Source organism: Parasteatoda tepidariorum, chromosome 7 (genome assembly GCF_043381705.1).
Source record: "Parasteatoda tepidariorum isolate YZ-2023 chromosome 7, CAS_Ptep_4.0, whole genome shotgun sequence".
NCBI lineage: Eukaryota > Metazoa > Arthropoda > Arachnida > Araneae > Theridiidae > Parasteatoda > Parasteatoda tepidariorum.
In genome coordinates, this window is record NC_092210.1 from 5,224,607 (window position 1) to 5,236,935 (window position 12,329).

Genomic DNA, 12,329 nt, shown 5'->3' on the forward strand with positions numbered 1-12,329 from the left:
TAAAAACGGACCCTTCACAAAATATTTTAACTTAAAAACGGACCCTTCACAAAATATTTTAACATAAAAACGGACCCTTCACAAAATGATTTTTCTTTTAATCGGACCCTTCACAAATTTGTTTATCTTCATTATTATTGTATTAATCAAATAAACCTTTTCCAGGGCAGAAAACAAGAAAGATGGATGTAAACGAGTTACGTTTTGTCTTCGGCAGACGCTTCTTCCATTATTCGTCCGAAATTAATGTACTGCGTTCAGCAGTATAGGCTAAATACCAAATATTTGTATGTTGCATCTCTAATTTAGAAGCAGCAATTATTATTTATTTTTTAAAATTTAATTTTTTTAATTATAATTTTACAGTGTTGAGCATAATCTTGTATGTCTTTACAATTTAAAAATTCCTTGAAAAAAATTTTTTTTTGCAATAACGGACCCTATTTGCACAAATTCACAAAGGCGGACCCTGGTTGAAAGAATGTGAGTAATTTTTTCACAATTTCACGAAAAACGGACCTTTCACAAAATGTCTGGACAGACCCCTGATTAAGTGTTAAATTTGACTACTGATACCAAGGGTCTCTTTGTAAGTTATGGGAATGCAACTACAGAAATGAAATTACGCGTCTGAAAGGGCCATATTTGTTTTGAAACTTAACATTTTTTTTTTCCTTCGAAATTTCAATTTGTTTGAAAGTTATTTAAATTTTAAGTTCTTTTTCATAAATTTTCTCTTACTTTTTTTTTCTTTACGTTACACTTAGTTTTGCTGCGCAGTTGAATTCTTAATTATTGATTTGAATTATTAATTTGAAATTACGATGGATAGCATAAAAATGAACAGCGACGGAATATAACAATTTAACATTCGACAATTAAGTTTGAAAATTACGAGCTGTTCAACTTCTAGAGAGAAAATACCAAGTGGTCGATCTGTAGCCCGTTGAAATGCAATTACAGAGATAAAATTTGACGTGCTATTTTTATTTGCGAACTTAACGCGAATTTTGTTTCGAAATTCCAATTTGTTTGAAAGTTATTAAAAACATGAATTTTTCAGCTTTTTTGCTTTAAATATTGACTATTTATCCACTGCTGTAGAAAATTTGTTATTCCCTCCCGAGATCTTTATTTTCTAAGCTCGCATTCAATAAGTAGATGTCAATTCAAAGTAGCAAAAAAGAGAGATTACATGTTGCCATAAAAAATAAATCTTAGGATTTATATTGAAATTTTTAAAAATAGACCACAAAAAAACGTTCCTTATTTGAATTGTTATAAATATCGTCAAGGAGTAAAATTACTTCTAATTTATTTGTTCCTATTGAGTTACATTACGTTCCTTATGTTAAATTTTTGATTAACGTTCCTTAGTACGAAGTACGTAATTAAACATTTCGTAATTTAACGTTCCTTAGGTTTAAGTTCAGATGATTATTCCTCAAAACTAGGAAACCGTGTATTTAGTTACGATTAATATATTATCATAATGTTTTTACATAGCGCTACAATAATTGTATATTTTGAAAACCATATGCTATGTGTTTTTAAGAAAATTAATGACGTAAAAAAAATGACGAAGAATAAGAAATTACAGGGGTTGGCGAACGGAGCCTTCTAATCATATAAATAAGTGCTATAATAATCGCGTTTTATAATTTTAATTATATTAAATATTTGCTTTGCTTTCTCAACTTAACTTGAGCCACGATGGCTCAGGGGATAGAGCGTTCACCTTCCAATGAGTATTTTATTGAAATTACATACATTTGCTGACTTGTGTGCTCAACATAGGCTTATAAGTCATTGTCAAGTAGAAAATACAGATAGAACAATTCAGAGAAAGACATCACAAAGAATACATCCAGGGTTACGGCGGGATTCGAACCCGCTACCTCCACGCTTAACAGAGCGTTTGGACCGGCGATACCGCTCGGCCAGGGAGGCACCTTCCAATGAGATGAACCGGGTTCGAATGCCAGCAATGGCTAATACGAATTCCGCATCCGGCTTACATCGACCAAATATCCTCAGTGGTAGGCGGATGATAGGTTAGAGACCCCTTGTCATCAGACTAACTGTGAGACGTTTTCGCGGTCTTCCTCTCCATGTAGCGCAAATGCGGGTTAGTACCATCAAAAAGTCCTCCACGAAGGCAAATTTCTTCTAGTATAAAGGATTTCCCTTGCCTTCTGGATTGGGGTTTAAAATTACAAGGATACAGAGTGGAACATTACTACTTGTAAATCCAAAAAAAAAAAAGTTGGGTCGGCTGTGCAACGACAGTTGAAGTTAAGTCAACTTCAACGTCACTGTCTTTTTAATTCCGTCCGGTTTTTTCCATTTTCTCCCAGAAATCGTAACTCTCAACTTCCATGATATTTTAATTTCTGTTCAAAGCAGTGCAAGTGAAATTTTCCCCGTGGTGAATCCAACAACATCGTGTATATTTATATTCAGCAAAATCAAAAGTGCGGCATAATTTTTATTTCAATCTTCATCCTTTCTTTGAAACTAGGCTTTAATTCCTTTTAAATTTCCCTCACTCTTTTTAAATAAACAAACGCCAGTGTTTACTACATCCTAGTAACAAGACTGATGCATTCGAATTAAGAGTTATTTCACGTAACCATGAACTCATTTAATGGCAATTCTCCAAACTCACTCCTCTCATGTTATCAAATTGAGGAAGGAAAAAAAAATGAGTGTGAGTGTAAGAAGGAAAAAAAGAAGCGCCGTTAATGAATGAAGAATAGTGCAAACCTCAAGATGAATGGTGTGAGACAGCGTGAAATTGACCTCCCATAACATTAATTGGGCAGAGAGTCCAGCACCCACTATGCCGCTTTTAAAAAAAAATATATAATAATAAATAAATAAAAATTAAACGGGGTTCACTTTTAACCGATGTTTTTTATTCTTCCATCGATTCTGGTTGTGTGTACAGTTGGAATTTAAAGAGAGAAAAATAAAAACCCGCAGTATAATTAGAGATTTATTTTTATTTATTTGATTTAATGACCGGATCAAGGATCGTGCAAAAAAGGGTGCAAAATGTGTAAGAAATTAAGAGAATTTGCAGACTTAGTCGATTATCTCTAGAACAGTGGTTACCAAGAGAAGCCTTTTTTTTTTTTTGTGCCCCGCGAACTTGTCGATTGTTTATATTTTAGATTATTTTGATTTATTAATTTAATTTAATTGTATTTAAACATGCCTTCAAAATAAAATACAGTTACACCAAAAAATAAGTATAAAGTGATTTAACATTTTAACTTACTAGAACTTTAAATCAATTGAGATTGTTTCTTTGCAATGAGACGGTTCCATCTGGGGGTAATTGGAGACAATGATGCATTACGAATACTAAATAATTTATGTTACTACCTGCGGGGGGCCCCTTTTCTTAAACAAATAAAATTTTAATTGAGCACAGATATTTTTATTTTGGGGTATAAATCTAGGAATTTAAATTCAGTTTTAATGAAATGGGCGGCCCGGCACCATTTGATCGGCGGATCGGGGGTTGGGGATCACTGCATTAACGGACCCAAATTTCTTCTGAACAGACCCCTGGATACAATAACAAAACGAATAACCCTTCAACAATTGTAATACACACGCATGATCGTTCGTAACACTCGTTGGAGTCGGAAGGTATGAAACAACGGTTCAATATAAACAAAAAAATATGGGTTACTAGGGGGTATGGTCCCCCAGATATACAAGTCTTGCAGCGTGATTTCCTAATTGAAATAAGGCAGTCTATCATTTCCTGTGGCAATTGGCCTGAATTGTCCTGAGGCAATTTCATACCTTCAGACTCCAACGAGCACGATCATGCGTGTGTATTACAATTGTTGAAGGGTTATTTGTTTTGTATTGTGTCAATGTATGTTGTACAAATCAAATTTCGTTAAAATCGGTCCTGTAATTCTGGAGATAATCGACCCAGTCTGCAAATTCTCTTAATTTCTTACACCAGTGGAGGTAACGGCACCAGAATATTAAAAAAAAAAAATCAAATTTTTCTTCATAACTTTTCTTCATACTAAACTTCAGCAAAATATTTTAAGAGAAAGAAATATGTTTTTTTTAAACAAAAAATAGAAAAACTAAGCTTTATTTTTATTAAAACTTACATTCGCTAACATTTTGTTGGGAATAATGAATTTTTACAAAAGAACAATTTTCGAGCAAATTTATTTTTTATTTAACACGATTCAAACAAAAATGTTAAAGTTACCGCTTAAAGAGATGAAGTATAAAATAGTATTTATTTATGTAGTGAAACCACTGAAATTTATGGAAGCTAGAAATACTATTCGGAAAATTTTTGCATTTGGTCTCCATAGAAGGATATTGTTCTCTTTTCCGGTGCTATTTAAAAAACCGGAAACGGGGATACTTCAACACTTTCGAGTCAAGAAAAGAAGATAAAAAGTTTCTCCAAAGAAACAGGTATAGAGAAAAAGAAAGAAATTGCTATGTAATACCACACGAATGTAAAAAAAAAAAGAAGAAAAAAAATGGTATTCTTGTAGGCTTAGTTGTACCGAAATATAAGCGTGGTCAAGAACTGAAACCAACTAAAGAATCGGCGATTTAATGACTGAAATTAGTGACGCAAACATTAGAGAAAGATGCAATAATATTTATAAATAATTTTTTTCATCGATTTCAAAATAAAAACCTGTACTTAAAATGCTGCTGACATTTTAAACTTCATTTATTAACAGGTTTCTTAAATTTTTATTAAAATATGCTGAAATTTTTTTTAGTTATTAAATATTTTAAGTCTTATCTGGTTTGAAAATTTTTGTTAAAATTTTTTTATGTTACTTATATGTACGTAAAAAATAACTGATAGGATTTTTAAAAAAATTTTCAATTTTTTACTAGGAATAAAACATTTTTCATAATTTTGTAATGAATAAACCGTAAAAAATTTCATTTTTAATCACAAAATTTTATTCAATTTGCACAAATTGGGACATACACTTCATTGAATATATTCAGGGTTCTAATGAGAAAACCCTGATTTCCCTGCTTATTGTTTTCGCAAAACTGAATTATGTGGCGCAATAGAGAAGGCTTCAAATTCGCCGTAAAATAACCCAAAAAATAATAAGAACATAAATAATATTGTGATATCAAAATGTTCTTTAAACCTTTGTCTATAAATGTGCCAAAATTCTCTTTATATCATTATATAGTCTTTGAGTTTGGAGGGAAAGTGAGAATCATGCCAAATCGAGAAGTTGTTGAGCATGTTTGGCGAAAATTTTCTAAAGCCGCTGTAATGGCGGCATTTTTTTTTCTTTAATCAACTCTTTACAAAATTCTTCCACTGAAAAAACGAATCTATGATATCAGAGCCGCGATGGCTCAGGAGATAGAGCGTTTGTCTTCCAATGAGGTGAACCGGGTTCGAATCCCAGCGAGGGCTGGTCAATACGAATTCCGCATCCGGCTGGCGCCGATCACAGTACGGGGGCGAAATACCCTCAGTGGTAGACAGATCATGGGTTAGAGTCTCCTTGCCGTCAAGCTAAGCGTGGGAGGTTCTCGTGGTCTTCAACTCCATGTAACGCAAATGTAGATTAGTTCCTTCGAAAATTTCTCCACGATTGCAAATGCTCCCAATACTTGATCAAGGAGTTCCCTTGTCTTCTGGATTGGGTTCAAAATTACAAGGCTATGGAGTTAAACATTAGTAGTTTTAAGCCCAAAATTGGGTTGGCTATTCAACGCCGGTTATAAATTAAATATAAAAAATCGATGATATCATTAATTTATAATTTTAAAACTAAGAGTTCTTACAAAAATATATAGTTATACTGTTTTTCCGCAAAAACAGCAAAAGAAAAACCTTATTTTCATACAGCATTAACTAAAACAGGAGAAAAGAGTTCGATTCTATGCTAATTTTAGATTCAGAAAACTATTAATAGATTATAAACAAAGAAAAAAAAAACAGAGAAACTAAAGACAACGAAAAGACAAGCAAGATTTTCATGTGTGATTTTTCACAATAACAGGACATTTCCCAAAATATCTAAATCAATTTAAAACTGAGTTAACTTTATATTCAAACTTATAACTTCGTTATAACTTCGTTGTTTTATTTTAACCGCACATTTAACGAAATTTTTTCGAAGCTCTGTCGCCAAAGAAAATAAAAAAAACCATAGTTTAAGTGCCTTACACTTAAAGCAATGCGATGATTTTAAACTATACATATAATCTTGCTGTGAATAATTATTTGAGCTTTATAACAGACAAATAACTTTAATATTTTAAAAGTTATTAAACTGTTTTTAAGAAATCACCAATTTGGCGACATTTTTTCTCCTACATGAAAATCATCGAAAGCACTTCATTATTTTCTGTTTTTGCAACTTTTCATGAGCCCAAGTAATGCAGCATTGGGGTGAGTTTTTAAATATTAAAAAATTAGACCACAAACGCTTTTCATTTTCACATAACTGTGGCTATCTTTGTGGCTATTGACATTTTGCGCCATTTTCAAAATAAGACAGCGCTGGCTTTAGATAAGCTAAACTTGACCTAACAGTCACTCGTAACAGTAACAAACTCACAGCAGTTATAAAAATAGCATATTATTCTCAAAAAAGCATCATTTAATATTACGAAGGAGCCTTTGGTAAACGACCTTAAAGTTTGAAGTTACAGTCGCAACTTTCTAAGAATTTTTATGGACAATTAATTTTTATGCATGTGGATAACGTGGCTCCACAATCAAAGAAAGCCCTGGCGTTGATATAATTTGCGGTTTCATGTTTCAGTTCTTACCACATACAAATTTTCACCACACAAAACATGATCATTTACGTTTTTATTAACTTGCATTCGCTTTAGTAACAATGCAATTTTGCAATCAAAATTTCGATCCATTTTCGTCTAACTAAAGAAGTCAAATCTTCGGTGGTGCTGGGTGATATTTCAAGTTTCCATCATTTTCTGACCTATTTAAACAAAATTTATCACGATAATGTCACCAATATCAATATCAAAACCAAAATTTGTCACGATAATGTCAAAATAAAAAGAAAAACAGTTCGAAACGAAATAAGTTTTCCAAGTTTCCCAAGTTTAAATTCCAAATGTAATTCTACTTTTACAAACATCGTGTGCATATTCTTATTGATATTAAATTATATAAATATTTTTTTTAAAATAAATAATTGATCAATTTATATTTATTCATAAAATTAATTAATAGAATATTATGTAAATAAAAATTAATTAATAGAATATTATGTAAATAAAAATTAATTTCTGGCAATTTTTTAAATAAAATATTATAAATTTAAGAATTGTTTAAGTTTACTGAATGTGTAACACATTAAAAGTGATACATTACCAGGGGTCTGTTTAGAAGAAATTTGGGTCCGTTAACGGACCCTTCACAAAATATCTTTTCATAAAAACGGACCCTTCACAAAATATTTTAACTTAAAAACGGACCCTTTACAAAATGATTTTTCTTTTCACCCTTCACAAATTTGTTTGTCTTCATTATTATTTTGTTAATCGAATAAACCCTTTCAAGGGCAAAAAACAATATGGATGTAAACGAATTAAGTTTATTTCTTCGGCAGACGAAATTAATATTCTGTGTTCAGCAGTATAGGCTAAATACCAAATATTTGTATGTTTAATCTCTAATTTAGAATGAGAACTTAATTTTTTTAATTAAAATTTTACAGTCCCGAGCATAATTTTGCGTCTATTTACAATTTTAAAAACTCCTTGAAAAAGTTTTTTGCTATTACCGGACCCTGGTTGAGAGAATGTGAGTAATTTTTTCACAATTTCACGAAAACCGGACCTTTCACAAAATGTTTGGACAGACCCCTGCTTATGTTCTTATTCAATTGAAATTTGTACCGTCAAGTTGAGAGAAAAGTCAACCATTTCTGATGTTGGACCAAGTACCATGCAACTGATTAAAAAATTTTCGAAAAATTATTCAATCAGCCTGAATTTACTTTTCGATTATTGCAGTGNAACAATAATGAAGATAAACAAATTTGTGAAGGATCCGATTAAAAGAAAAATCATTTTGTGAAGGGTACGTTTTTAAGTTAAAATATTTTGTGAAGGGTCCGTTTTTAAGTTAAAATAGTTTGTGAAGGGTCCGTTTTTATGGAAAGATATTTTGTGACTAAGATCTAAACAGACCCCTGGTGTTAGTTAAAATATGTCAATTGAAATTATTAAAAATGTGAGTGATTTTGTTTCCATTATTCGTCCGAAATGAATATTCTGTGTTGAGCAGTGTATAGACTAAATACCATATATTTGTATGTTGCATCTCTAATTTAGTAACGGCAATTGTTGAGCAGAATCTTGTATTTATTTACAATTTAAAAACTTCTTGAAAAGGTTTTTAGCAATTTTTGCAATAACAGGACCCTATTTGCACAAATTCACAAAAGCTGGACCCTAGTTGAAAGAATGTGACATAACGCTTATTTTATATTCACAAATTATGAGTAGTTTTTTCACAATTTTACAAAAACAGGACCTTTCACAAAATGTTTGGACAGACCCCTGATAAATGTACAGTGCGCTAAATGAGAAAAAGAAAGGAAAAAAAAAACTTGAATAACCATTGATCTAATGATCGGATTTTTACGTACAAAGAGTCATTCTTCTAACATCTTCTATCAAGAGTCAATATTCAAATAAATTAGAATATCGTTTCTTTAATTTACGAAATCTGATTATAAAAAACGTATTTTCCCTGAATAAACGTATCTTTTTTTAACGACAGATTTGGATTCTTGATCCTCAAACTATGGTCCAAATAATTTAGGGGAGAGATGGAAAATTCTGGCTTCTTCATTATATTTTACTTTTAGCGTATCACTCACATCTCTAGAGCTTTTTTAGAAAATCGAAAAATTTTTGCATACAATTATAAAATTCGTTTGCACAAACAAAGACAATTCCATGAAAAAAATATGTAATAATTATTTCGTATTACTTTACTTGGTAATAGTCCGGAAAAAAAATTGAATAAAGAATTATACACATTTTTACATCATTTTAAAGAATATCTGTTTAAATAACAAAATATAAAATTTGAGAGATCAGATAGCTTCTGAATTAAAAAAATTTTTAAAAAGTCGTATATTTAAAATTTGATTTTTTAATCAGCATTTAATTGAATGAAGATTACATTTTTCAGAGCTTCATTTCAAAAAGAGCATATATATAAAACTACATGAATATCCAATGGATAATATGCATTGAGCTATCTATTTCCATTACTATCCATTGCGAGCGATCTCAAATCAATAAGAACTGTAAGATAATAAGAGTTTTTTTTAATTTGATACTTTATGGAATTTTTAACTATTAATAGAAGTAATACAGCATAATTAAAAATAAAAAATGCTAACTATGCCAAGGTTTCGATCTTTCAATTGTTTTCCTTTTGTTTTCATTATTAAAAATTGTTCGATCAAGGGTTCAGCGTTCGAAGGAGGGTACGTGGAAGAGGGGGTGTTGACTTACAAGAGACACGTGCAGGGGAGAATTCATTATTATACATTGTTAGGCCTAATTCTTGACATCTGGCGCGCGTTAGCTTTTTCTATCGTATCTCTTTTAAGGTTTTAAAAGCCATGAATTACAACAAAAGCAGTAGCTTGCGTAAGTCAGAGCAGAATCACCAGATGAGTAATTAATTTTGTTTCCCATTTTGAAAAAAAAAAACAGCTTTATAGTTATTGACCTATTTAAAAAGAGAAAAAAAAACGGTAATAGATATCAAACGACAACACAAAGTATTTAGTGTCCATTGTTCAAGCATAAGTTTAAAACAATCTAACAGAACAAACAAATTAAAAAAAAAATTCTCATTCTCAATTTCCTACTCATTTTCAAATTAGCCAACATAATAAAAGTTTTTTTTTTTTTAAATATCTGGTTTTTACTAAACGTCGACGAACCACGTGCGCAGTTCTTGTTTGGAAGTTTAAAAAAAATGGTCGCGTGCCTGGCGAGAGCAGCGCAAAGAGGGAATAATGTAAACATTTATTGTTTACAAAGCTGTGTTAAAAAAAACTCCCGCTCCTTACAATTCTTTTTCGGGAGATTTCAAAATTTGCGAATATCACGCAAAATAACAATTCAAAGAGCGTACATAATAACATGAACTCATGAAGACTTGTTAATTTTAATTTTTTAATGTTATAAAGATCGAAATAAAAAAAAATAAGCGCCCAGTTATTGGTTACTACCCCTTTTTTTAAGTCGATTCTTTTTTAAGAATTTACAGTGAAGAAACTACAATATATTTGCGAAAGAAGATTCTCAAAACTTTTCGAATTATAAACGGAAAAGGCGAAATTTAAAAATACCAAAACCTATTTCATTATCAAACGGAACAGAGAACGCTTGAAAAGCAATTATTAATATAAAAAAATAATAATAATAAAAGGTTTGGTTTTCATCTAATCAGATTTGTTGGCAATCAAACCGGTTTTAATATTTTTAATTTCGTCTCCTTCAATAATAATTCGTTGGATTTCTATACTGTTTTTCCTTTGGTTCAATATTAATTTGTGCATATTTTTTACTCCATTTTTGACAAGGATTCAAAAGACATTAACAGCAGTGACTAAAGAAAATTCTGTATTTTAAAAGAAAACAATAAGAATATAGAAGAAAAAGAACAATAGAAAAACACTTATAAGCACAAGATATGGCTTTAATTTTTTTTAAGTCTACTTTCCAAAGCTTTGAAACACAATTTTGTTTTTTTTTCTTGCGGTTTACCATTATTCATCCTACACATTTGTGGCTAGCCAATATATTGTTTCACAATAAGTCCATCTACAATAATTTAATTCTTATTACTCTGGTAAAATGTATCACCTTATTAACATTTTAATAAATATTGCACTTATTTTCTAATCACCGTATATTGAAAGATTTTTTTTAAAAGCCTTTTTACGTGACATTTAAGAGAATTTATTGTTGTTTTAAACTTTGATTGATAAACCAGTCTGTATTGAAACTAAGTCTGGAAAAGATTTGTATCAATTTATTACGATTGAACGAGCTGGTAAACTCTTTAAAATAGTAAAATAAATTATATACATAACTAATAATAATCTGAAACATCAATTATGATTTACAAAACATATAACTTCATACCTCTTGGTAACTTTCTATTTTTTTCTCAAGTAAAAGAATATTCATAACATAAACAAAATATAGATTTTTCCACTCACTAATAAACGAAAGTATAATTAAATAAAATACAAGATGCATTTTCAAATCATGTTTAAATTATTGAAGTTAAAATAAAGGTAAGTGTTTATAATCAAGATCTTTTTCAAGTTTACTACAATACCATTTACATTAATAACTTCCAAATGGGTATTAGTTTCATTAATTCAACAAATTAATTAATATTTAAGTTTATAAAACATATGTACTCGGAAAGAGAGAAAACAATATTTAAAACCACAATTAGTACAGGATTATCGAAAAGAATTAATTAAAAACCTATTACATAAGTTTTAAATAAATTTTACTATTTGTGATTTTAAAAATTGTTTTCAGTAAATTTTAGTTTCATCTCTTAAGTTTCATTGTTTTATAACATGTACATACATACAGTTAGTAAATTAAGAAACACCATAAAAATTTATTGATACTAAATTAACTTGGCTAGTATGGAATGATTATTATGAGAACTAATGTCCATCTTTAAAAAATAACTATTAAAGAAAAACTATTGAAGTATTATTTAAATAATAAGAACGAAGAATCTGTTTTTCACAAATTTGTATAGGTTCCTATTCCGAAAATACATTGAAAACCCAAATATACTGTAATGATGAGAATCAGAACATATTTAAAATAAAATATAATTACCTTTGAATCTTATGAGTTAATAAAATTAATCCAAAATGATACATCCGAGAACATTATCGCAGATCAACACGCGCATGCGTAATCTATGAAAATACCGCCATTCATCTACAAATCCCGGCATACTGTTGTATTATATCCAAAGATTATGAACAAATATCACATCCTAAATTGTTTGTTTCTTGTTATATAATTTCCTTTTCAACACTAAACACCCTGAGACAAGGATTTGTAACAAAAAAACGGGAGAATATAATAGAAACCACAGCAGATCAATGAATTATAGGGAGAGGTCGAAAATCGACCACCCTGACAAGTTTCACAAGTCCACTGTCGGGCGCTAAGCGTTGCTTGCAGTGCGAAGAGCACATGGGTACATTGGTCCCTCCCCGTTTTCTAAAGGGACT

At 30.3% G+C, this 12,329-nt stretch overlaps 1 protein-coding gene across 4 annotated transcripts in view; it reads right to left on the minus strand.

The window, feature by feature from the left end:
• Positions 1 to 12,329, minus strand: part of LOC107449707 (amyloid beta A4 precursor protein-binding family B member 1-interacting protein) — a 65,504-nt gene that overhangs the window by 27,281 nt on the left and 25,894 nt on the right. Inside the window, exon 1 of one of the 4 annotated variants that reach the window (XM_071183010.1) lies at positions 11,926 to 12,280. The exons of 2 other annotated variants lie outside the window; for them this stretch is intronic. The gene's annotated coding sequence lies outside the window, so the exon portion shown is untranslated. Of the gene's footprint in view, positions 1 to 11,925; positions 12,281 to 12,329 lie in introns of those variants that run through there. One more of the 4 variants, XM_043039784.2, reaches the window with a different exon arrangement.